The sequence below is a fragment of the Triturus cristatus genome, chromosome 10 (assembly GCF_964204655.1).
Source record: "Triturus cristatus chromosome 10, aTriCri1.1, whole genome shotgun sequence".
In the NCBI taxonomy this organism is placed as follows: Eukaryota; Metazoa; Chordata; class Amphibia; order Caudata; family Salamandridae; genus Triturus; species Triturus cristatus.
Window position 1 is genome coordinate 856,904,767 of NC_140593.1, and position 26,783 is coordinate 856,931,549.

The following is a 26,783-nucleotide window of genomic DNA, read 5'->3' on the forward strand; positions in this document are numbered from 1 at the left end:
GCTCTCTTCTGCAATATGGTTGCTGTCTTTTCCATGGCCGTCATCGAACAAGAAATGAAAATGCCTCTATCCTTCAGACATTTTGTTTGTTCTAGGTGTATGCTCTCGGTGAGGTCAATAAAACCATTTCTGCTCTCATGCCTTGCTTTCATGAAGTAGGCCCAACCTTCAGTACACAAGGACGTGCAAACGAACAGCGCAAACTATCGTCACTTCTCTTTTTGAGCTGTCACTGATGCCCCTGGAGCACAGTACGTCACGCTGGTGAGGGATAGACAGCTTCCATTATCTCAGCTTTCCTATAAGTTGAGAGAGTAAATGCAAACTGTGTGAAAAACAGAAAGCTGCTGTTTCTGCCCGGTCTCGAACCAGGGACCTTTCGCGTGTAAAGCTAACGTGATAACCACTACACTACAAAAACAGACACGCTTATAGGAATCTTCTTGGCATGTAGTGGGCTGGAATGCACAGACCAAGGGCCAATGTCCATGAAGCTCAAAGTTGGACCCTCCTTACCCGATCTCTTTCTTTGGAAGAAAGGAACGAGGACCACTTTTATTCCAAAAGGCGATTTTAAAACCATACCTGAAACCACACTAGAAAAACACTTTGCATTTAATTTTCCTACACTAATGGTCCACCCCAGAAAAGCAGTTGCAAAGAAGTCCGGCACTGAAATTCTATACGCCAAAAGTGGGAAATAGCGTAGAGGGAAAGGAACTTTCTCACCATACACGGCGTCTTAGAGCATTGAAAAGAAGAAATGGCCCTATATAATAAGCAGCTTAAAAATAATTCCACAGCATGGGCTCGTCCGGGATTTGAACCCGGGACCTCTCGCACCCGAAGCGAGAATCATACCCCTAGACCAAAGAGCCTGATTCCCCAGTCGGCATTTTAAGCAATTTCTGATGCGTCTTTCAGAAACAAAGCAGGGCTATTTGGCTGCTCTCTCTCTATGTGAACCACACAAAGTCATGTTTTCTGTCAAGGTGTTGTTTTTTTCACTCTTGCAAGGAAGGGATCAGTCGATATCCTAGCTGCCAGAGAGCAGAAAAAAGGCGCTGATGAGAACTGCAGGCACTTTCTGGCACTTGTACTCCTCTGCAAGTCCTGGACACTTGCCCCATAGACTTCCACCCCAGATGCAAGGGAGGGCCTGCCAATTCTTGCTCCTAAGACAGAGGCATTTGATTCTTGGATTCAAACACGCTCACTCAGCGCTCGATCAGGCTCGATCAAGCGAGATTTATATGAGTGGCTCGCAGGACTGAAACACTCACCTGGGAGCCCCAGGGTGGCTGAATTCCCAGTATGGCCATTTTTGGGCAAGTCACCTCCTTTCCTCCTGCCTCAATCTAGAATTGGCTGCAAATCACAAAATAGAGTTCAATGTCCGTGTGTACTGCCTACTCCCAGCTACCTCTCTGTCTTCCTTATGTAAATTAAAATTCGCAAGGGGGGACCAATGACAATCTGCTCCTCCCACATAACCAGGAAGCCCTGTTGAACATGTCCGCCTGTGTTGTTGCAGGGACAGTGCCTTCTCCGCCCAAAAGGTGGCAGGAGAGCCTCACAACAAAGATGGGATCAACTGCTTAATGAGAAACCAGCACGGCAGTTTGTGTGATGGAGTGCTAATTTAACAGAAGGTGTGCCTGAGGTGTCCCTTCCAGGAATACATGGAATTGTGATTGAGGGCCCAGCCTGATCGTTGGTGGATTTCTCGTCATATGTTACAGGTCCGTGCAAAGATTGTGGTGTGTGGGGAATGCACTGCAAAAAACAGGACGATTTAAGGGTGTAAAAGAAACCTGTCAGAAGTGGGATTTGAACCCACGCCTCCATGAGGAGACCAGAAGTCTCAGTTGCACTGAAGATCAAGCTCTCTTGAGTCTGGCGCCTTAGACCACTCGGCCATCCTGACAGCCATGGGTGTGCACAGATCTGACTCTTCTGACTGCACCTGCCAATGTTTGCACTTACAACGTTCACAGCAATGTCACAAGTGTAAAGACCCCACAATACAACATGGCATGACAAAAAAAAAGCTAGGCACAAGAGCGACCACTGATGGATGCGGATTACTTTGTTTCGTCTTGCAAAAGTAAAGGAAGTTTCCCACGGCTCGCTGGGTTCAAGGACCGCCTCTTCTTAAGCTTGCATTGAGATAATAAGGTTTTAGAGGGTGCACATAAAAGCAGCTCATGCACAGTGTTTCTGCCTGGTCTCGAACCGGGGACCTTTCGCGTGTTAGACGAACGTGATGACCACTACACTACAGAAACTCACTTGCTGTGTTTTACTGTTAGAGCAAGGTTCCTCTCAAGGATTCTCTTTACTTCTATTCTGCTGTATCAGCAGCCACTCAGAAAGCGAGGAGCAGGTGTGAAAACTGCAGAGATATCAGCCAACATACTTGCAATTAGACGTATTAAAAATTGACTTATGCAGGCATCGACAGACAAATATCTGATGCCTAAATGCCAGCAAGTACAGCTTGGGAAAGCATCACCTGGGACACACACAGACTAAGCATGAAGGCAGAAAAAGCATGGTGATCCATGTTTCTTATGAGGTTCAAAATATTTTGTGCAACAATGCGGCAAGTGTAATGAGAAATAGTGAGGCATTGTGAGTTTTGAGTAGGATTCGTATGTTTACCTCTGAAAAAGGGCTCGTCCGGGATTTGAACCCAGGACCTCTCGCACCCTAAGCGAGAATCATACCCCTAGACCAACGAGCCGAGGCACACAAGAGTTGCCTTTCGCACCGGCTCCGGGGGTTATTGGCAGCGAGTTAGTGAATGCTTCACCCAAAGCAAGCAACTGCACATGCTGCTCTCTTCTGCAATATGGTTGCTGTCTTTTCCATGGCCGTCATCGAACAAGAAATGAAAATGCCTCTATCCTTCAGACATTTTGTTTGTTCTAGGTGTATGCTCTCGGTGAGGTCAATAAAACCATTTCTGCTCTCATGCCTTGCTTTCATGAAGTAGGCCCAACCTTCAGTACACAAGGACGTGCAAACGAATAGCGCAAACTATCGTCACTTCTCTTTTTGAGCTGTCACTGATGCCCCTGGAGCACAGTACGTCACGCTGGTGAGGGATAGACAGCTTCCATTATCTCAGCTTTCCTATAAATTGAGAGAGTAAATGCAAACTGTGTGAAAAACAGAAAGCTGCTGTTTCTGCCCGGTCTCGAACCAGGGACTTTTCGCGTGTAAAGCGATCGTGATAACCACTACACTACAGAAACAGACACGCTTGCAGAAATCTTCTTGGCATGTAGTGGGCTGGAATGCACAGACCAAGGGCCAATGTCCATGAAGCTCAAAGTTGGACCCTCCTTACCCGATCTTTTTCTTTGGAAGAAGGGAACGAGGACCACTTTTATTCCAAAAGGCGATTTTAAAACCATACCTGAAACCGAACTAGAAAAACACTTTGCATTTAATTTTCCTACACTGATGGTCCACCCCAGAAAAGCAGTTGCAAATAAGTCCGGCACTGAAATTCTATACGCCAAAAGTGGGAAATAGCGTAGAGGGAAAGGAACTTTCTCACCATACACGGCGTCTTATAGCATTGAAAAGAAGAAATGGCCCTATGTAATAAGCAGCCTAAAAATAATTCCACAGCATGGGCTCGTCCGGGATTTGAACCCGGGACCTCTCGCACCCAAAGCGAGAATCATACCCCTAGACCAACGAGCCTGATTCCCCAGTCGGCATTTTAAGCAATTTCTGATGCGTCTTTCAGAAACAAAGCAGGGCTATTTGGCTGCTCTCTCTCTATGTGAACCACACAAAGTCATGTTTTCTCTCAAGGTGTTGTTTTTTATACTCTTGCAAGGAAGGGATCAGTCGATATCCTAGCTGCCAGAGAGCAGAAAAAAGGCGCTGATGAGAACTGCAGGCACTTTCTGGCACTTGTACTCCTCTGCAAGTCCTGGAGACTTCCACCCCAGATGCAAGGGAGGGCCTGCCAATTCTTGCTCCTAAGACAGAGGCATTTGATTCTTGGATTCAAACATGCTCACTCAGCGCTCGATCAGGCTCGATCAAGCGAGATTTATATGAGTGGCTCGCAGGACTGAAACACTCACCTGGGAGCCCCAGGGTGGCTGAATTCCCAGTATGGCCATTTTTGGGCAAGTCACCTCCTTTCCTCCTGCCTCAATCTAGAATTGGCTGCAAATCACAAGATAGAGTTCAATGTCCGTGTGTACTGCCTACTCCCAGCTACCTCTCTGTCTTCCTTATGTAAATTAAAATTCGCAAGGGGGGACCAATGACAATCTGCTCCTCCCACATAACCAGGAAGCCCTGTTGAACATGTCTGCCTGTGTTGTTGCAGGGACAGTGCCTTCTCCGCCCAAAAGGTGGCAGGAGAGCCTCACAACAAAGATGGGATCAACTGCTTAATGAGAAACCAGCACGGCAGTTTGTGTGATGGAGTGCAAATTTAACGGAAGGTGTGCCTGAGGTGTCCCTTCCAGGAATACATGGAATTGTGATTGAGGGCCCAGCCTGATCGTGGGTGGATTTCTCGTCATATGTTACAGGTCCGTGCAAAGATTGTGGTGTGTGGGGAATGCACTGCAAAAAACAGGACGATTAAGAGTGTAAAAGAAGCCTGTCAGAAGTGGGATTTGAACCCACGCCTCCATGAGGAGACCAGAAGTCTCAGTTGCACTGAAGATCAAGCTCTCTTGCGTCTGGCGCCTTAGACCACTCTGCCATCCTGACAGCCCTGGGTGTGCACAGATCTGACTCTTCTGACTGCACCTGCCAATGTTTGCACTTTCAACGTTCACAGCAATGTCACAAGTGTAAAGACCCCACAATACTGTGGAAATATGGATTTTTCTGGTCAGTTATGTCCCCTATCTTGGACCCCAACGGTTCCATGTGCATGTCACAAGTACATGTATGCTCCCTCCAGTTCCAGTTATGAAGACGCGAACACATGCGCGTCCACCGTCAACATGTCCTTTGACAGATCCGCCATGAATAGGCCGGATATTCCATTCCTAAATATGAAAGGCCACCGGCTTTATATGGTTCACTTATGCCACTTTACAGTCCAGGCAAGTAGGCCCTGATTCTGTCATCAAAACTCCTCTTGCCTTCTGCCTCTGAAAGCTCCAGTCCGAGCCTGCATCTGTGACCATGAACTTTGTCTCATTCTCTGCGCGGCTCACGAAGCCTGACATCAGCCTACTCTCTGCCAAGAACTGTATTTCACCTTCGAATTATCTGCCTCCCCCTCAGCCGATGCATTCCTGCCTAGTAGTTTAAGTAAACATTCTTCCAGTTACCAAGCAAAAAGGCCCATCTTCTCTGTCCTCATGCAAGTAATTCATAGCCTTGTTACCATGGAATATTCCTACCCCCTCGCATTCAGTGTAGACACTTAGACGCTTGTACACGCACGCACAGTCAGTATAGAATAGATTCTGTCCGAGAGTCCCTCTTTTGTGGATAACATAGTTCTTTAAACATAGGATGTTAGATATGATTTGGGATTAGGTTGACTTGACCCCCCAGACTTCTCGTCTCTACATATAGAGCTAAATGTCAAGTCCCCGTCACCCCCTAGTTACACGTCAATTACACGTCATACTGCTGCGCGCGCATCTATGCCAAGTATTATCTTATAGATCCACCTATGTATTACATCATAACCAATCATGTTCCTTTTTACTCATTATTACACCCATTTTCGGTTACGCAGACCAAACGTCAATGTCCTTATCAATTGTTACGCCTACTGTATTCACTTCATTATAATGTATGTACTATAAAAGTTACTTCTTGTCAATAAAGTATGTACTTCACTTCCTGAACCCCCGTGGTGATGGAACTTGAAGCATCCGATTATAATCGATCACTGGAATAAAGCCCATTCCGAACCTCTAATACCACGGATTCTGCCTCTCATTTTATTGAGCTATTTTACTATGTTCCTGTATCAAATTCAGTCCCGGTAAAGGAGAAATATTTACCACATGATGGCGCCCGAACAGGGACACTTTCTCATCTCACGCGCCGGCGGTGCGTTGCAGGCCCGGTCTCCTGCCACAGCTGGACGGACAATAACGCGTACCAGCAGGATTTCCTGTATCTCCCTCCGGCCAAGCGGGGGCGACTGAGACTGCGATCAACACCCAGACGAGGCGGTGAGAAGTGCGAAGTATCCCGACCAGAGCCTAGCTGAGAGAGCAAGATCCGAGGTATACAGAGACCCACCAGTCCGAAGTCAAGCCCACTGTCCGACGAGTCGAGTCGAGTCGAGTCCAGTCCGGTTCAAGTTCAAGTTACTGAGGCCTTCCGTTTCCGAAGCTACCCGGTGAGTACCATTGCTGGGGAGGCATTTCTGACGTGCACATAGGTTGTGCCGGTCAAGACGGGTTTGGGTACACAAATCCGGTCTGCACTGTTTTAGCAGTGTATCTGTACTGTTTAGCAGTATATCAAGTATTCCGAAGTATTCCGAAGTGTCTAGTTATTGTCTAGTTATTGTCGAGAATTAAGCTTGGTGATTAGTTATGCAGACGATCATCATTGTTGTTTCAGTTAAAGGTTTAATGTTTAATGTTTAAAGTGTTTAAGTATGTTCTGTATATCGTGGTATGAATGACTGTTCATTATCGTGTTTATTGTATTAAGTCTGTTCAAATTCAAGTATCAGGTCAAAATCAAGTATAAGGTCAGTTCTCAATATGCCGCTCTTTTCGAAATTAAGACAGATCACTACCAGAAAAGGGGTTCTCGAAGAAGCCGTCCCTATTCCTCCTAGGGACACTCCAGGGCACTTTATGTATCACAAACATGGCTTAGACGCTATATTATTTCTTGATTTATGGGTAGACTATACCAAGGGATTACCAGAAAGTCAGAGGTGGCCCACAGCGGGGACCTGGGATGCAGAGTGCATCATGAAAGTCGAGGAAGAGTTATGGAAAAGGAAAGTCAGACAGTCACAGAAAGACGCCGTTGAATTATGGCGTAAAGAATCACATAGACGAACAGAAAAAGCACGTAGACAGGAAGAGAAGAGTAAAGAGAATTCCAATAAAGTTCGAGAGAATCTATTAATTGAGGAAGGAATCCGAGTGAAATCAGAACAAGTAGACAGACAAAGAAATGCCCTTATGAATGGTATGTATCCCCTTCTGGCCGAAGGATTACCTAAGGCTACTCCAGAAACACCAAAAGACTTGCCAACCCCATTGTTCCCAATAAAGGTACATCCTAAGGGGCATCCTAGAACCGCAGAAGATGTTTTTCTTTCCTCATATTTAGATGACGCAGCTCCCGAGTATGCTAATTCCGCCCCACATAGACCGCATACCAGGGAGGTTCAACGCCAAGATCCAGTGCCCGTATCCCTACAGCAACAAATCGAGTCACAAGTTCCGGCAAGCACATCTGTTTCTGTATCCGCTCCTACAGCTACTTCTATGGCTGTGTCCACACCTGTAGTTGCTGTGTCACGTTCGACGAATCCTTTCACACCCGACGCCCCAGACGGGGCCACGGGAGGTGCTACCAATATTTTTTCTACGCCACCTAGAATAAATAAACTTATTTTTCAAGAGTCAGCGCATTCACGTACACCCAAATTCGTAAGTGATCGTGCGCTTAAGGAACTTCTTATAGATTGTAGATATGACCCGGTGCCTGGAAAGGAGGACGAAATGACCCTAGCATCATTGCGTATCAGACGAGCCGCAGTGTATTTAGCGAAGTTACCAGGAATGACTGCGCATCTAGATAATATATATCATTTTGTCCAAACAGGGCGAGATCCAGAATGTATTTACAGAGCTATGGAATACCAGAAAGTAGAGATACAGGGGGAACTGTTACGTTTCCTCATAAACTGTGTGATCAGAAATCAAGACCGACCGGGGGTAGACCCGGAAGCAATGAAAATTCTTACAAGATGGAGCCAGAATATATCAGAAGGGAGACACGATAAGCAAAATTGTATAATAGCCATGTGCCGAAAGATCCGTAAAGAAATAGAACGCCTACACGAGGAGAGATTAGAGACAGACGAGTTCGAACAAAGCGAGGAAGAAGGGTCAGGACTGCCCACAGGACAGTCGGACACCATAGCCTATGTAGGTAGAGGAAGATCTTGTAATAGGAATCAGACTAGATATCATACTGACTCAATACATCCGATATGTCCAGATAATAACAGGAATTTTCAAATACCTATAATTAATATAAGGTCTAACGAGCATTCGTTCCAAACCGCCGACAAACTACTCCGAGAACGAAGGGGTATGACACATTCCGATTCAGCAGGACCTGTAAAAGGGACATGCAATTATTGTAAAAAGCCAGGCCATTACGTACACGATTGTCCAGTTTTAAAACATAATATCGCCATAGGTAAAACACAAGAAAGATCACGGCCACTCAGACAAGATCAGAATGAACTAGGAGCTATGCAGCATGCCCAGGCCATGCCAGCCGCACAACAGCCAATACAGTTTGTGCCAGCTGCACCCCCATTGCCTGTTGCTGCCACACAAACAACTACACGACAAATGTATCAGACCGCACAGTATGAATATCCCGAGTATCAGCGTTACGCATGAACAAGCCTAGAGAGGGAAGTTGACTTACCCCTTATTGAAATCCCAGTAGACCAAGAAGGACCTTATGTACATAGTGAATTATTAGGCCAAGATAGAAAATTTCTACTCGATACAGGGGCAAGTCGAACGACCATAAAACGTAGTGAAGTTCCAGGGGCACCCCTCTCAGGCTCACAGAATATTTCCCTTGGTTTTTCAGGAAAACCTATTGTTAATGAAGTGTCACAACCTCTGCCACTTACGATAGGACCTTTGACCCGAACTACAGATTTATTGCTTACTAAATCATGTCCAGAAAATCTATTAGGAATAAAAACGTTAAAAGCTCTAGGAGCTATAATATGTTGTTCTCCGGAAGGAGTAAGATTGTTTTTACGTGATTTTAAAGGTCACTATGTGTCTAGAGACATGGATCCCCGATTACAGATTTTACCTACACGTCTATGGGCACAAGGCCCTACTGATGTTGGATGCATGAATATTACACCATATCAAGTCACATTAAAGGCAGGAGTGGTGCTACCACGAATGCGACAATACAAGTTACCACCAGATGCTGTAGCGGCTTTACTACAAATCATTGACGAGCTCATTGCCCAAGGAGTAGTTGTAGAAACAGACTCCAATGTATGTAATTCACCGATAATTCCGATTCTTAAACGAACAGATCCTACAGCGCCGCCAGTATATCGATTGGTTATTGATCTGCGCGAGTTAAACAAATGCATTGTGCCACAATTTCCTGTGGTCCCAGATATCTCGTCATTATTGACAGCTATTGATTCCGAAGCAACATTCTTTACTGTAATTGATCTCAAAAATGCCTTTTTCAGCGTCCCAATAGATCCGGAAAGCCAATATTTGTTCGGATTTAGTTTAAATGGGCGTAGCTTTAAATTCACCCGCGCACCTCAAGGATTTACAGAAAGCCCCAGCATCTATAGCCAAGCACTGAAACGAGAACTTGACAGTATCCACATGCCAGTTAACACCGCCTTGCTTCAATACGTCGATGATCTGCTGATCACCGCCCGAAGCGAACCCGAATGTGAAAAAGCATCACTGACAGTTTTACAATTTCTAGCCGAAAAAGGGCACAAGGTGTCCCCTTCTAAGCTGCAATTCTGTGTCCAGCGAGTTATTTATCTTGGACACTCGCTGTCCAAGGAGGGAAGGCAGCTTACACCAGACCGCATTCAGTTAATAGCTAACATGCCAATACCCAAGACACAAAAGGAGGTGCGGGCTTTCATAGGCCTCACTTCATACTGTAGACAGTGGATCCCGCAATATGCATTTCTAGCAAAACCACTCATTCAGTTAACCACACAGGAGGCAGCCACATCGACTGTTCTCCCTTGGACTCAGGAACACACACAAGCTTTTGAAAGCCTAAAGAAAACTTTATGTCAAGCACCTGTTTTAGCAACACCATGTTACAGAAAACAGTTTACACTCTTTGTTACAGAACGCGAAGGTACTGCTTTGTCAGTACTCACACAAGAACAAGCAGGAGCACGCAAACCATGTGCTTATTTTTCTAGTACATTAGATCCCGTAGCTCAGGCTTTGCCTGCATGCCTGAAATCAGTAGCAGCGACAGCTTTAGCAATCAGACAAAGCGATGCCATAGTGTTAGGACATCCATTGACAGTTCAAGTACCACACGCAGTAGAGGTTCTTGTAAATAGAACGCAAACACAACACTTGACTATAGCGCGACTTACAGGATACGAGCTTACATTATTTCAGCCACATATAGAAATCAGACGCTGTAACACATTGAATCCTGCCACACTTTTACCAGTAGTCGGAACAGACCCACTAGCCCATGACTGTATTGAAGTTATTACAATAACAACAAAACCCAGACAAGACTTAACCGATGTCCCATTGTCAGACCCAGACCTGACATTTTATGTAGATGGTTCATGTATGAGAACAAGTACAGGAGAATTAGTGGCCGCTTATGCAGTCACAACAGATACTGAAGTCATTGAAACTAATCGTATAAATACTTTGTCAGCTCAAGCCGCAGAGCTCATCGCTCTGACACAAGCCTGTATTCAAGCCACGAATAAAAAAGTCAACATATACACTGATTCACGTTATGCATTCGGAGTTGTACATGACTTTGGCGTGCTGTGGCGAGAGAGAGGTTATTTAACTTCCCACGGTGCCCACATTCAGCACGGACCCCTCATTCATGCCTTATTAGATGCAATACATCTACCTACTGCAATATCAATTATGAAATGTAAAGCTCATACGAAAGTTACTGATATCATTTCCCAAGGCAATGATCTAGCCGACAGAACGGCTAAACAGACTGCTCAAACTCAAACTCCCGACATGACAAAGACAATAGTCCCGATGCCGACACATTGTATGACAGTTAAAGATCCTACTCTTGACGTAATTGACATACAGACACATGCTACACCAGACGAAATAAAGAAATGGACTGAATTAGGAGGGATCCAAACGGACCAAGGATGGATGATGAAGGAAAAGTCTGTATGGTTCCTTCCTGATTCAATGGTCCAAGTTATAATTAACACTATACATAGTCCGGCACATCTAGGAGAAAAAGCTATGCTAGACAGCATTCAACACATTTGGTTTAATAAACATTTACGAGCAGCAGCCAAACAAAAGGTCCGTACCTGTATGATCTGTTGCCAGTTCAACCCAGGAAAAAGTGTTCCCGTAGAACAGGGTGGATTTCATCCTCCTGATCACCCTTTTGAAGTCCTACAAATGGATTATATCCAGATGGAACGATGTCGAGGATTCAAATATGTTCTCGTAGTTGTCTGCGCTCTGTCCCGTTGGACAGAGGCGTACCCGGTTTCAGATTACACTGCCCCGACTACTGCCAAACAGTTGGTTCGAGAATTCTTCCCACGATACGGTTTACCACGTGCTGTTTACTCAGATAACGGCCAGCCGTTCTCATCCGAATTAATGAAACACGTTTCACTTCTGTTAGGTTATCAGTGGAAATTCCACTGTGTCCGACACCCCGAGGCAGCAGGTCTCGTAGAAAGACATAACCAGATACTGAAAATTAGAATGTCCAGAATATGCAGAGAGAAAGGTGTCGACTGGGTAGTAGCGTTACCAGTTGCACTCTTTTACATGAGAATGGAAGCACACTCTCGAACAGGGCTATCCCCGTATGAGGTGATCTTCGGTAGACCACCGAATATGTGGGGGACGCCTATACCACGCAAAATAACTGATATTGACTGTAATATGCTGACAGATTACTTGGCTTCCTTGATGTCTGCACTACAATCTTCTCGTTCACAGGTAGCTGCAGCCTTTCCCGACAACACTGAGGTGAAATCCCATGACGTTGTTCCGGGTAATCTTGTCTTTGTGAGGAATTTCGACCGAAAGACTCAGCTGGAGCCCAGGTGGAAAGCACCCAAGTTGGTCCTGTTGACCACAAGAACAGCCGTGAAGATCGAGGGCCGCAAGGGCTGGATTCATTCAAGCCACATCAAGAAATTTCATGGACTATCCTCGGATATAGACATTGTGCCCTGCACTCCCTCACAGACTGATACAAAACTCCCTTTTGTTGAACCGAACAAATCTGAAAATTACAAACTAAAGCTTAGGCCCACCAAGTCGAGCAATTTGATTGTTTAAGTCCTCTCCAAGGTGAAGCGGTTGAATTGTCTCTGACATGTATCCCTTGGACCTGAATAGAGAAAATACCCGAAAAATGATGAAACGACAGGCGTATTGTAAATCACTGCGTAGCCACTGCATAGTGACATTATTAATTTTGTTTTTATTGAGTCTTTTAATAATCATTACAAGTATGTTGTTGCACATATATTACCCTATTTCTAGACATGTTTATAATGTTGCTGCTGAACATTCTTTTAGTGATTTACCTCCGCATGAATTGTCTTATAGACTTGCGCTGCGCAATAACACTTTCATTAGTATGTTACATCATTCCCATCAGACTAGTAATGCCACCAATTGTTGGGTGTGTGGCCGACTCCCTCCCTATCAGAATTATGAAGGAGTCCTGCCTTTCTTTCCACATCCATTTACACATAATGGCTCCTGTGGAGCATGGTTTAGTTTAATTAATTCCATAGACTCAGACACAGCAGTTTACCAAGATCATTGGGTATGGGGAAATCTGAACCTAGCTTTACTCAAGGTCTGTTACCCTGACAAGGAGGGTCGCCCCAAAAGAACAGGAACTGATCTAGAAAATGAAGTATATGGATTAGGAAATTTTACACCTAATCTCGTGATTCTAAATGTCGTATCCGAGGTTGAACTAGTCTTACCCACCATGTCAGTATTCCCAGCGAAGGGTGAATTGTGTGTAAGAAAGGTTGGTTCCATACATATGGGCCATAGTAAATGCACTACTATAGTAGAATTCAGTGATCAAGGAAAATCTTCATTTAGAGCTTCTCGCCACTCCTACTTTCTATGTGGTCAGACTGCATATATGCGTCTACCTCTAGATTGGGATGGTACCTGCTACATTGCATTCCTTTTGCCACCTGTTTTCCTAGCTCCTCCTGATTATTACAGAAATATTCATTTAGTACACAACAGAGAACGGAGAGATCTCCCCATTGTCGATTACACTGAGACGGCATGGGACAAGTATGTAGATTTTAATAAAGGCATCTTTCCCTATATAGGTACTGTTACTAATAGTAAGCTGATACGTAGATTAACTAGAACCCTTGAAGCAGTAGTGAATGAGACTATTTCCGCCTTAGGCAATTTAACGGAAGAGCAGTCTGCTATGCGGATTGTTGTGCTTCAAAATCGTCTTGTCCTTGACGTCATCCTGGCTGATAGGGGCGGAGCTTGTAGGGTCATCGGATCAAGCTGCTGCGTATTCATACCAGAAAATTCGCCATCTGTATATAAAGCCATCACTCGCCTTCATAAGATTGTAAGCCAGATACACCAGAACCCAGGCACTTGGACTTGGTCCAGTTGGTTTTGGAATGCGGTATCAGCCTGGGGATGGAGAGTTTTATCCTTCCTAGGTATTGGCCTTCTCATACTATTCAGTTGCTGTCTATGTCTACAATGTGGACCAGCGATTTGTGGTCTGTGTGCCACATCGTGCATTCCACATCAAGATTTTCATTCAAGATCCCGGAAGAAGAAAGAAGAACAAATGATGCTATATGAACAGATCAATGGATTGATGAAGATTGATATCTCTTGAAGGGCAAGTAGGGGACAAGGAGGGAATGTGGAAATATGGATTTTTCTGGTCAGTTATGTCCCCTATCTTGGACCCCAACGGTTCCATGTGCATGTCACAAGTACATGTATGCTCCCTCCAGTTCCAGTTATGAAGACGCGAACACATGCGCGTCCACCGTCAACATGTCCTTTGACAGATCCGCCATGAATAGGCCGGATATTCCATTCCTAAATATGAAAGGCCACCGGCTTTATATGGTTCACTTATGCCACTTTACAGTCCAGGCAAGTAGGCCCTGATTCTGTCATCAAAACTCCTCTTGCCTTCTGCCTCTGACAGCTCCAGTCCGAGCCTGCATCTGTGACCATGAACTTTGTCTCATTCTCTGCGCGGCTCACGAAGCCTGACATCAGCCTACTCTCTGCCAAGAACTGTATTTCACCTTCGAATTATCTGCCTCCCCCTCAGCCGATGCATTCCTGCCTAGTAGTTTAAGTAAACATTCTTCCAGTTACCAAGCAAAAAGGCCCATCTTCTCTGTCCTCATGCAAGTAATTCATAGCCTTGTTACCATGGAATATTCCTACCCCCTCGCATTCAGTGTAGACACTTAGACGCTTGTACACGCACGCACAGTCAGTATAGAATAGATTCTGTCCGAGAGTCCCTCTTTTGTGGATAACATAGTTCTTTAAACATAGGATGTTAGATATGATTTGGGATTAGGTTGACTTGACCCCCCAGACTTCTCGTCTCCACATATAGAGCTAAATGTCAAGTCCCCGTCACCCCCTAGTTACACGTCAATTACACGTCATACTGCTGCGCGCGCATCTATGCCAAGTATTATCTTATAGATCCACCTATGTATTACATCATAACCAATCATGTTCCTTTTTACTCATTATTACACCCATTTTCGGTTACGCAGACCAAACGTCAATGTCCTTATCAATTGTTACGCCTACTGTATTCACTTCATTATAATGTATGTACTATAAAAGTTACTTCTTGTCAATAAAGTATGTACTTCACTTCCTGAACCCCCGTGGTGATGGAACTTGAAGCATCCGATTATAATCGATCACTGGAATAAAGCCCATTCCGAACCTCTAATACCACGGATTCTGCCTCTCATTTTATTGAGCTATTTTACTATGTTCCTGTATCAAATTCAGTCCCGGTAAAGGAGAAATATTTACCACAATACAACATGGCATGACAAAAAAAAAGCTAGGCACAAGAGCGACCACTGATGGATGCGGATTACTTTGTTTCGTCTTGCAAAAGTAAAGGAAGTTTCCCACGGCTCGCTGGGTTCAAGGACCGCCTCTTCTTAAGCTTGCATTGAGATAATAAGGTTTTAGAGGGTGCACATAAAAGCAGCTCATGCACAGTGTTTCTGCCCGGTCTCGAACCGGGGACCTTTCGCGTGTTAGGCAAACGTGATGACCACTACACTACAGAAACTCACTTGCTGTGTTTTACTGTTAGAGCAAGGTTCCTCTCAAGGATTCTCTCTACTTCTATTCTGCTGTATCAGCAGCCACTCAGAAAGCGAGGAGCAAGTGTGAAAACTGCAGAGATATCAGCCAACATGCTTGCAATTAGACGTATTAAAATTGACTTATGCAGGCATCGACAGACAAATATCTGATGCCTAAATGCCAGCAAGTACAGCTTGGGAAAGCATCACCTGGGACACACACAGACTAAGCATGAAGGCAGAAAAAGCATGGTGATCCATGTTTCTTATGAGGTTCAAAATATTTTGTGCAACAATGCGGCGAGTGTAATGAGAAATAGTCAGGCATTGTGAGTTTTGAGTAGGATTCGTATGTTTACCTCTTAAAAAGGGCTGGTCCGGGATTTGAACCCGGGACCTCTCGCACCCTAAGCGAGAATCATACCCCTAGACCAACGAGCCGAGGCACACAAGAGTTGCCTTTCGCACCGGCTCCGGGGGTTATTGGCAGTGAGTTAGTGAATGCTTCACCCAAAGCAAGCAACTGCACATGCTGCTCTCTTCTGCAATATGGTTGCTGTCTTTTCCATGGCCGTCATCGAACAAGAAATGAAAATGCCTCTATCCTTCAGACATTTTGTTTGTTCTAGGTGTATGCTCTCGGTGAGGTCAATAAAACCATTTCTGCTCTCATGCCTTGCTTTCATGAAGTAGGCCCAACCTTCAGTACACAAGGACGTGCAAACGAATAGCGCAAACTATCGTCACTTCTCTTTTTGAGCTGTCACTGATGCCCCTGGAGCACAGTACGTCACGCTGGTGAGGGATAGACAGCTTCCATTATCTCAGCTTTCCTATAAGTTGAGAGAGTAAATGCAAACTGTGTGAAAAACAGAAAGCTGCTGTTTCTGCCCGGTCTCGAACCAGGGACCTTTCGCGTGTAAAGCGAACGTGATAACCACTACACTACAGAAACAGACACGCTTGCAGGAATCTTCTTGGCATGTAGTGGGCTGGAATGCACAGACCAAGGGCCAATGTCCATGAAGCTCAAAGTTGGACCCTCCTTACCCGATCTCTTTCTTTGGAAGAAAGGAACGAGGACCACTTTTATTCCAAAAGGCGATTTTAAAACCATACCTGAAACCACACTAGAAAAACACTTTGCATTTAATTTTCCTACACTGATGGTCCACCCCAGAAAAGCAGTTGCAAAGACGTCCGGCACTGAAATTCTATACGCCAAAAGTGGGAAATAGCGTAGAGGGAAAGGAACTTTCTCACCATACACGGCGTCTTATAGCATTGAAAAGAAGAAATGGCCCTATATAATAAGCAGCCTAAAAATAATTCCACAGCATGGGCTCGTCCGGGATTTGAACCCGGGACCTCTCGCACCCGAAGCGAGAATCATACCCCTAGACCAACGAGCCTGATTCCCCAGTCGGCATTTTAAGCAATTTCTTATGCGTCTTTCAGAAACAAAGCAGGGCTATTTGGCTGCTCTCTCTCTATGTGAACCACACAAAGTCATGTTTTCTCTCAAGGTGTTGTTTTTTTCACTCTTGCAAGGAAGAGATCAGTCGATAGCCTAGCTGCCAGAGAGCAGAAAAAAGGCGCTGATGAGAACTCCAGGCACTTTCTGGCACTTGTACTCCTCTGCAAGTCCTGGACACTTGCCCCATAGACTTCCACCCCAGATGCAAGGGAGGGCCTGCCAATTCTTGCTCCTAAGACAGAGGCATTTGATTCTTGGATTCAAACACGCTCACTCAGCGCTCGATCAGGCTCGATCAAGCGAGATTTATATGAGTGGCTCGCAGGACTGAAACACTCACCTGGGAGCCCCAGGGTGGCTGAATTCCCAGTATGGCCATTTTTGGGCAAGTCACCTCCTTTCCTCCTGCCTCAATCTTGAATTGGCTGCAAATCACAAGATAGAGTTCAATGTCCGTGTGTACTGCCTACTCCCAGCTACCTCTCTGTCTTCCTTATGTAAATTAAAATTCGCAAGGGGGGACCAATGACAATCTGCTCCTCCCACATAACCAGGAAGCCCTGTTGAACATGTCTGCCTGTGTTGTTGCAGGGACAGTGCCTTCTCCGCCCAAAAGGTGGCAGGAGAGCCTCACAACAAAGATGGGATCAACTGCTTAATGAGAAACCAGCACGGCAGTTTGTGTGATGGAGTGCAAATTTAACGGAAGGTGTGCCTGAGGTGTCCCTTCCAGGAATACATGGAATTGTGATTGAGGGCCCAGCCTGATCGTTGGTGGATTTCTCGTCATATGTTACAGGTCCGTGCAAAGATTGTGGTGTATGGGGAATGCACTGCAAAAAACAGGACGATTTAAGGGTGTAAAAGAAACCTGTCAGAAGTTGGATTTGAACCCACGCCTCCATGAGGAGACCAGAAGTCTCAGTTGCACTGAAGATCAAGCTCTCTTGAGTCTGGCGCCTTAGACCACTCGGCCATCCTGACAGCCCTGGGTGTGCACAGATCTGACTCTTCTGACTGCACCTGCCAATGTTTGCACTTACAACGTTCACAGCAATGTCACAAGTGTAAAGACCCCACAATACAACATGGCATGACAAAAAAAAAGCTAGGCACAAGAGCGACCACTGATGGATGCGGATTACTTTGTTTCGTCTTGCAAAAGTAAAGGAAGTTTCCCACGGCTCGCTGGGTTCAAGGACCGCCTCTTCTTAAGCTTGCATTGAGATAATAAGGTTTTAGAGGGTGCACATAAAAGCAGCTCATGCACAGTGTTTCTGCCCGGTCTCGAACCGGGGACCTTTCGCGTGTTAGGCGAACGTGATGACCACTACACTACAGAAACTCACTTGCTGTGTTTTACTGTTAGAGCAAGGTTCCTCTCAAGGATTCTCTTTACTTCTATTCTGCTGTATCAGCAGCCACTCAGAAAGCGAGGAGCAGGTGTGAAAACTGCAGAGATATCAGCCAACATACTTGCAATTAGACGTATTAAAAATTGACTTATGCAGGCATCGACAGACAAATATCTGATGCCTAAATGCCAGCAAGTACAGCTTGGGAAAGCATCACCTGGGACACACACAGACTAAGCATGAAGGCAGAAAAAGCATGGTGATCCATGTTTCTTATGAGGTTCAAAATATTTTGTGCAACAATGCGGCGAGTGTAATGAGAAATAGTCAGGCATTGTGAGTTTTGAGTAGGATTCATATGTTTACCTCTGAAAAAAGGCTCGTCCGGGATTTGAACCCGGGACCTCTCGCACCCTAAGCGAGAATCATACCCCTACACCAACGAGCCGAGGCACACAAGAGTCGTCGTTCGCACCGGCTCCGGGGGTTATTGGCAGCGAGTTAGTGAATGCTTCACCCAAAGCAAGCAACTGCACATGCTGCTCTCTTCTGCAATATGGTTGCTGTCTTTTCCATGGCCGTCATCGAACAAGAAATGAAAATGCCTCTATCCTTCAGACATTTTGTTTGTTCTAGGTGTATGCTCTCGGTGAGGTCAATAAAACCATTTCTGCTCTCATGCCTTGCTTTCATGAAGTAGGCCCAACCTTCAGTACACAAGGACGTGCAAACGAATAGCGCAAACTATCGTCACTTCTCTTTTTGAGCTGTCACTGATGCCCCTGGAGCACAGTACGTCACGCTGGTGAGGGATAGACAGCTTCCATTATCTCAGCTTTCCTATAAATTGAGAGAGTAAATGCAAACTGTGTGAAAAACAGAAAGCTGCTGTTTCTGCCCGGTCTCGAACCAGGGACCTTTCGCGTGTAAAGCGAATGTGATAACCACTACACTACAGAAACAGACACGCTTGCAGGAATCTTCTTGGCATGTAGTGGGCTGCAATGCACAGACCAAGGGCCAATGTCCATGAAGCTCAAAGTTGGACCCTCCTTACCCGATCTCTTTCTTTGGAAGAAGGGAACGAGGACCACTTTTATTCCAAAAGGCGATTTTAAAACCATACCTGAAACCACACTAGAAAAACACTTTGCATTTAATTTTCCTACACTGATGGTCCACCCCAGAAAAGCAGTTGCAAAGAAGTCCGGCACTGAAATTCTATACGCCAAAAGTGGGAAATAGCGTAGAGGGAAAGGAACTTTCTCACCATACACGGCGTCTTATAGCATTGAAAAGAAGAAATGGCCCTATATAATAAGCAGCCTAAAAATAATTCCACAGCATGGGCTCGTCCGGGATTTGAACCCGGGACCTCTCGCACCCGAAGCGAGAATCATACCCCTAGACCAACGAGCCTGATTCCCCAGTCGGCATTTTAAGCAATTTCTGATGCGTCTTTCAGAAACAAAGCAGGGCTATTTGGCTGCTCTCTCTCTATGTGAACCACACAAAGTCATGTTTTCTGTCAAGGTGTTGTTTTTTTCACTCTTGCAAGGAAGGGATCAGTCGATATCCTAGCTGCCAGAGAGCAGAAAAAAGGCGCTGATGAGAACTGCAGGCACTTTCTGGCACTTGTACTCCTCTGCAAGTCCTGGACACTTGCCCCATAGACTTCCACCCCAGATGCAAGGGAGGGCCTGCCAATTCTTGCTCCTAAGAGAGAGGCATTTGATTCTTGGATTCAAACACGCTCACTCAGCGCTCGATCAGGCTCGATCAAGCGAGATTTATATGAGTGGCTCGCAGGACTGAAACACTCACCTGGGAGCCCCAGGGTGGCTTAATTCCCAGTATGGCCATTTTTGGGCAAGTCACCTCCTTTCCTCCTGCCTCAATCTAGAATTGGCTGCAAATCACAAAATAGAGTTCAATGTCCGTGTGTACTGCCTACTCCCAGCTACCTCTCTGTCTTCCTTATGTAAATTAAAATTCGCAAGGGGGGACCAATGACAATCTGCTCCTCCCACATAACCAGGAAGCCCTGTTGAACATGTCTGCCTGTGTTGTTGCAGGGACAGTGCCTTCTCCGCCCAAAAGGTGGCAGGAGAGCCTCACAACAAAGATGGGATCAACTGCTTAATGAGAAACCAGCACGGCAGTTTGTGTGATGGAGTGCAAATTTAACGGAAGGTGTGCCTGAGGTGTCCCTTCCAGGAATACATGGAATTGTGATTGAGGGCCCAGCCTGATCGTTGGTGGATTTCTCGTCATATGTTACAGGTCCGTGCAAAGATTGTGGTGTATGGGGAATGCACTGCAAAAAACAGGACGATTTAAGGGTATAAAAGAAACCTGTCAGAAGTGGGATTTGAACCCACGCCTCCATGAGGAGACCAGAAGTCTCAGTTGCACTGAAGATCAAGCTCTCTTGAGTCTGGCGCCTTAGACCACTCGGCCATCCTGACAGCCCTGGGTGTGCACAGATCTGACTCTTCTGACTGCACCTGCCAATGTTTGCACTTACAAAGTTCACAGCAATGTCACAAGTGTAAAGACCCCACAATACAACATGGCATGACAAAAAAAAAGCTAGGCACAAGAGCGACCACTGATGGATGCGGATTACTTTGTTTCGTCTTGCAAAAGTAAAGGAAGTTTCCCACGGCTCGCTGGGTTCAAGGACCGCCTCTTCTTAAGCTTGCATTGAGATAATAAGGTTTTAGAGGGTGCACATAAAAGCAGCTATTGCACAGTGTTTCTGCCCGGTCTCGAACCGGGGACCTTTCTCGTGTTAGGCGAACGTGATGACCACTACACTACAGAAACTCACTTGCTGTGTTTTACTGTTAGAGCAAGGTTCCTCTCAAGGATTCTCTTTACTTCTATTCTGCTGTATCAGCAGCCACTCAGAAAGCGAGGAGCAGGTGTGAAAACTGCAGAGATATCAGCCAACATACTTGCAATTAGACGTATTAAAAATTGACTTATGCAGGCATCGACAGACAAATATCTGATGCCTAAATGCCAGCAAGTACAGCTTGGGAAAGCATCACCTGGGACACACAGACTAAGCATGAAGGCAGAAAAAGCATGGTGATCCATGTTTCTTATGAGGTTCAAAATATTTTGTGCAACAATGCGGCGAGTGTAATGAGAAATAGTCAGGCATTGTGAGTTTTGAGTAGGATTCGTATGTTTACCTCTGAAAAAGGGCTCGTCCGGGATTTGAATCCGGGACCTCTCGCACCCTAAGCGAGAATCATACCCCTACACCAACGAGCCGAGGCACACAAGAGTTGCCTTTCGCACCGGCTCCGGGGGTTATTGGCAGCGAGTTAGTGAATGCTTCACCCAAAGCAAGCAACTGCACATGCTGCTCTCTTCTGCAATATGGTTGTTGTCTTTTCCATGGCCGTCATCGAACAAGAAATGAAAATGCCTCTATCCTTCAGACATTTTGTTTGTTCTAGGTGTATGCTCTCGGTGAGGTCAATAAAACCATTTCTGCTCTCATGCCTTGCTTTCATGAAGTAGGCCCAACCTTCAGTACACAAGGACGTGCAAACGAATAGCGCAAACTATCGTCACTTCTCTTTTTGAGCTGTCACTGATGCCCCTGGAGCACAGTATGTCACGCTGGTGAGGGATAGACAGCTTCCATTATCTCAGCTTTCCTATAAGTTGAGAGAGTAAATGCAAACTGTGTGAAAAACAGAAAGCTGCTGTTTCTGCCCGGTCTCGAACCAGGGACCTTTCGCGTGTAAAGCGAACGTGATAACCACTACACTATAGAAACAGACGCGCTTGCAGGAATCTTCTTGGCATGTAGTGGGCTGAAATGCACAGACCAAGGGCCAATGTCCATGAAGCTCAAAGTTGGACCCTCCTTACCCGATCTCTTTCTTTGGAAGAAAGGAACGAGGACCACTTTTATTCCAAAAGGCGATTTTAAAACCATACCTGAAACCACACTAGAAAAACACTTTGCATTTAATTTTCCTACACTGATGGTCCACCCCAGAAAAGCAGTTGCAAAGAAGTCCGGCACTGAAATTCTATACGCCAAAAGTGGGAAATAGCGTAGAGGGAAAGGAACTTTCTCACCATACACGGCGTCTTATAGCATTGAAAAGAAGAAATGGCCCTATATAATAAGCAGCCTAAAAATAATTCCACAGCATGGGCTCGTCCGGGATTTGAACCTGGGACCTCTCGCACCCGAAGCAAGAATCATACCCCTAGACCAACGAGCCTGATTCCCCAGTCGGCATTTTAAGCAATTTCTGATGCGTCTTTCAGAAACAAAGCAGGGCTATTTGGCTGCTCTCTCTCTATGTGAACCACACAAAGTCATGTTTTCTCTCAAGGTGTTGTTTTTTTCACTCTTGCAAGGAAGGGATCAGTCGATATCCTAGCTGCCAGAGAGCAGAAAAAAGGCGCTGATGAGAACTGCAGGCACTTTCTGGCACTTGTACTCCTCTGCAAGTCCTGGACACTTGCCCCATAGACTTCCACCCCAGATGCAAAGGAGGGCCTGCCAATTCTTGCTCCTAAGACAGAGGCATTTGATTCTTGGATTCAAACACGCTCACTCAGCGCTCGATCAGGCTCGATCAAGCGAGATTTATATGAGTGGCTCGCAGGACTGAAACACTCACCTGGGAGCCCCAGGGTGGCTGAATTCCCAGTATGGCCATTTTTGGGCAAGTCACCTCCTTTCCTCCTGCCTCAATCTAGAATTGGCTGCAAATCACAAGATAGAGTTCAATGTCCGTGTGTACTGCCTACTCCCAGCTACCTCTCTGTCTTCCTTATGTAAATTAAAATTCGCAAGGGGGACCAATGACAATCTGCTCCTCCCACATAACCAGGAAGCCCTGTTGAACATGTCTGCCTGTGTTGTTGCAGGGACAGTGCCTTCTCCGCCCAAAAGGTGGCAGGAGAGCCTCACAACAAAGATGGGATCAACTGCTTAATGAGAAACCAGCACGGCAGTTTGTGTGATGGAGTGCAAATTTAACGGAAGGTGTGCCTGAGGTGTCCCTTCCAGGAATACATGGAATTGTGATTGAGGGCCCAGCCTGATCGTTGGTGGATTTCTCGTCATATGTTACAGGTCCGTGCAAAGATTGTGGTGTATGGGGAATGCACTGCAAAAAACAGGACGATTTAAGGGTATAAAAGAAACCTGTCAGAAGTGGGATTTGAACCCACGCCTCCATGAGGAGACCAGAAGTCTCAGTTGCACTGAAGATCAAGCTCTCTTGAGTCTGGCGCCTTAGACCACTCGGCCATCCTGACAGCCCTGGGTGTGCACAGATCTGACTCTTCTGACTGCACCTGCCAATGTTTGCACTTACAAAGTTCACAGCAATGTCACAAGTGTAAAGACCCCACAATACAACATGGCATGACAAAAAAAAAGCTAGGCACAAGAGCGACCACTGATGGATGCGGATTACTTTGTTTCGTCTTGCAAAAGTAAAGGAAGTTTCCCACGGCTCGCTGGGTTCAAGGACCGCCTCTTCTTAAGCTTGCATTGAGATAATAAGGTTTTAGAGGGTGCACATAAAAGCAGCTATTGCACAGTGTTTCTGCCCGGTCTCGAACCGGGGACCTTTCTCGTGTTAGGCGAACGTGATGACCACTACACTACAGAAACTCACTTGCTGTGTTTTACTGTTAGAGCAAGGTTCCTCTCAAGGATTCTCTTTACTTCTATTCTGCTGTATCAGCAGCCACTCAGAAAGCGAGGAGCAGGTGTGAAAACTGCAGAGATATCAGCCAACATACTTGCAATTAGACGTATTAAAAATTGACTTATGCAGGCATCGACAGACAAATATCTGATGCCTAAATGCCAGCAAGTACAGCTTGGGAAAGCATCACCTGGGACACACAGACTAAGCATGAAGGCAGAAAAAGCATGGTGATCCATGTTTCTTATGAGGTTCAAAATATTTTGTGCAACAATGCGGCGAGTGTAATGAGAAATAGTCAGGCATTGTGAGTTTTGAGTAGGATTCGTATGTTTACCTCTGAAAAAGGGCTCGTCCGGGATTTGAATCCGGGACCTCTCGCACCCTAAGCGAGAATCATACCCCTACACCAACGAGCCGAGGCACACAAGAGTTGCCTTTCGCACCGGCTCCGGGGGTTATTGGCAGCGAGTTAGTGAATGCTTCACCCAAAGCAAGCAACTGCACATGCTGCTCTCTTCTGCAATATGGTTGTTGTCTTTTCCATGGCCGTCATCGAACAAGAAATGAAAATGCCTCTATCCTTCAGACATTTTGTTTGTTCTAGGTGTATGCTCTCGGTGAGGTCAATAAAACCATTTCTGCTCTCATGCCTTGCTTTCATGAAGTAGGCCCAACCTTCAGTACACAAGGACGTGCAAACGAATAGCGCAAACTATCGTCACTTCTCTTTTTGAGCTGTCACTGATGCCCCTGGAGCACAGTATGTCACGCTGGTGAGGGATAGACAGCTTCCATTATCTCAGCTTTCCTATAAGTTGAGAGAGTAAATGCAAACTGTGTGAAAAACAGAAAGCTGCTGTTTCTGCCCGGTCTCGAACCAGGGACCTTTCGCGTGTAAAGCGAACGTGATAACCACTACACTATAGAAACAGACACGCTTGCAGGAATCTTCTTGGCATGTAGTGGGCTGAAATGCACAGACCAAGGGCCAATGTCCATGAAGCTCAAAGTTGGACCCTCCTTACCCGATCTCTTTCTTTGGAAGAAAGGAACGAGGACCACTTTTATTCCAAAAGGCGATTTTAAAACCATACCTGAAACCACACTAGAAAAACACTTTGCATTTAATTTTCCTACACTGATGGTCCACCCCAGAAAAGCAGTTGCAAAGAAGTCCGGCACTGAAATTCTATACGCCAAAAGTGGGAAATAGCGTAGAGGGAAAGGAACTTTCTCACCATACACGGCGTCTTATAGCATTGAAAAGAAGAAATGGCCCTATATAATAAGCAGCCTAAAAATAATTCCACAGCATGGGCTCGTCCGGGATTTGAACCTGGGACCTCTCGCACCCGAAGCAAGAATCATACCCCTAGACCAACGAGCCTGATTCCCCAGTCGGCATTTTAAGCAATTTCTGATGCGTCTTTCAGAAACAAAGCAGGGCTATTTGGCTGCTCTCTCTCTATGTGAACCACACAAAGTCATGTTTTCTCTCAAGGTGTTGTTTTTTTCACTCTTGCAAGGAAGGGATCAGTCGATATCCTAGCTGCCAGAGAGCAGAAAAAAGGCGCTGATGAGAACTGCAGGCACTTTCTGGCACTTGTACTCCTCTGCAAGTCCTGGACACTTGCCCCATAGACTTCCACCCCAGATGCAAAGGAGGGCCTGCCAATTCTTGCTCCTAAGACAGAGGCATTTGATTCTTGGATTCAAACACGCTCACTCAGCGCTCGATCAGGCTCGATCAAGCGAGATTTATATGAGTGGCTCGCAGGACTGAAACACTCACCTGGGAGCCCCAGGGTGGCTGAATTCCCAGTATGGCCATTTTTGGGCAAGTCACCTCCTTTCCTCCTGCCTCAATCTAGAATTGGCTGCAAATCACAAGATAGAGTTCAATGTCCGTGTGTACTGCCTACTCCCAGCTACCTCTCTGTCTTCCTTATGTAAATTAAAATTCGCAAGGGGGACCAATGACAATCTGCTCCTCCCACATAACCAGGAAGCCCTGTTGAACATGTCTGCCTGTGTTGTTGCAGGGACAGTGCCTTCTCCGCCCAAAAGGTGGCAGGAGAGCCTCACAACAAAGATGGGATCAACTGCTTAATGAGAAACCAGCACGGCAGTTTGTGTGATGGAGTGCAAATTTAACGGAAGGTGTGCCTGAGGTGTCCCTTCCAGGAATACATGGAATTGTGATTGAGGGCCCAGCCTGATCATTGGTGGATTTCTCGTCATATGTTACAGGTCCGTGCAAAGATTGTGGTGTATGGGGAATGCACTGCAAAAAACAGGACGATTTAAGGGTGTAAAAGAAACCTGTCAGAAGTGGGATTTGAACCCACGCCTCCATGAGGAGACCAGAAGTCTCAGTTGCACTGAAGATCAAGCTCTCTTGAGTCTGGCGCCTTAGACCACTCGGTCATCCTGACAGCCCTGGGTGTGCCCAGATCTGACTCTTCTGACTGCACCTGCCAATGTTTGCACTTACAACGTTCACAGCAATGTCACAAGTGTAAAGACCCCACAATACAACATGGCATGACAAAAAAAAAGCTAGGCACAAGAGCGACCACTGATGGATGCGGATTACTTTGTTTCGTCTTGCAAAAGTAAAGGAAGTTTCCCACGGCTCGCTGGGTTCAAGGACCGCCTCTTCTTAAGCTTGCATTGAGGTTCCTCTCAAGGATTCTCTCTACTTCTATTCTACTGTATCCGCAGCCACTCAGAAAGCGAGGAGCAAGTGTGAAAACTGCAGAGATATCAGCCAACATGCTTGCAATTAGACGTATTAAAAATTGACTTATGCAGGCATCGACAGACAAATATCTGATGCCTAAATGCCAGCAAGTACAGCTTGGGAAAGCATCACCTGGGACACACACAGACTAAGCATGAAGGCAGAAAAAGCATGGTGATCCATG

The 26,783-nt window shown here is 45.8% G+C and overlaps 9 non-coding genes across 9 annotated transcripts; all 9 read right to left on the reverse strand.

Annotated features, from left to right (window-relative positions):
• Positions 1-2,674: 2,674 nt before the first annotated feature.
• On the reverse strand, positions 2,675-2,746 carry TRNAP-AGG (transfer RNA proline (anticodon AGG)). The gene has a single exon. It is a non-coding gene; the product is annotated as a tRNA-Pro (tRNA).
• Positions 2,747-15,230: 12,484 nt separating this feature from the next.
• Positions 15,231-15,303, reverse strand: TRNAV-AAC (transfer RNA valine (anticodon AAC)). Its single transcript has one exon. It is a non-coding gene; the product is annotated as a tRNA-Val (tRNA).
• An 898-nt stretch (positions 15,304-16,201) lies between these two features.
• TRNAV-UAC (transfer RNA valine (anticodon UAC)) lies at positions 16,202-16,274 on the reverse strand. The gene has a single exon. It is a non-coding gene; the product is annotated as a tRNA-Val (tRNA).
• Positions 16,275-16,659: 385 nt separating this feature from the next.
• On the reverse strand, positions 16,660-16,731 carry TRNAP-CGG (transfer RNA proline (anticodon CGG)). Its single transcript has one exon. It is a non-coding gene; the product is annotated as a tRNA-Pro (tRNA).
• A 1,337-nt stretch (positions 16,732-18,068) lies between these two features.
• On the reverse strand, positions 18,069-18,141 carry TRNAV-AAC (transfer RNA valine (anticodon AAC)). The gene has a single exon. It is a non-coding gene; the product is annotated as a tRNA-Val (tRNA).
• Positions 18,142-19,040: 899 nt separating this feature from the next.
• TRNAV-UAC (transfer RNA valine (anticodon UAC)) lies at positions 19,041-19,113 on the reverse strand. The gene has a single exon. It is a non-coding gene; the product is annotated as a tRNA-Val (tRNA).
• A 385-nt stretch (positions 19,114-19,498) lies between these two features.
• Positions 19,499-19,570, reverse strand: TRNAP-CGG (transfer RNA proline (anticodon CGG)). Its single transcript has one exon. It is a non-coding gene; the product is annotated as a tRNA-Pro (tRNA).
• A 2,307-nt stretch (positions 19,571-21,877) lies between these two features.
• Positions 21,878-21,950, reverse strand: TRNAV-UAC (transfer RNA valine (anticodon UAC)). Its single transcript has one exon. It is a non-coding gene; the product is annotated as a tRNA-Val (tRNA).
• Positions 21,951-24,713: 2,763 nt separating this feature from the next.
• TRNAV-UAC (transfer RNA valine (anticodon UAC)) lies at positions 24,714-24,786 on the reverse strand. The gene has a single exon. It is a non-coding gene; the product is annotated as a tRNA-Val (tRNA).
• Positions 24,787-26,783: the final 1,997 nt, after the last annotated feature.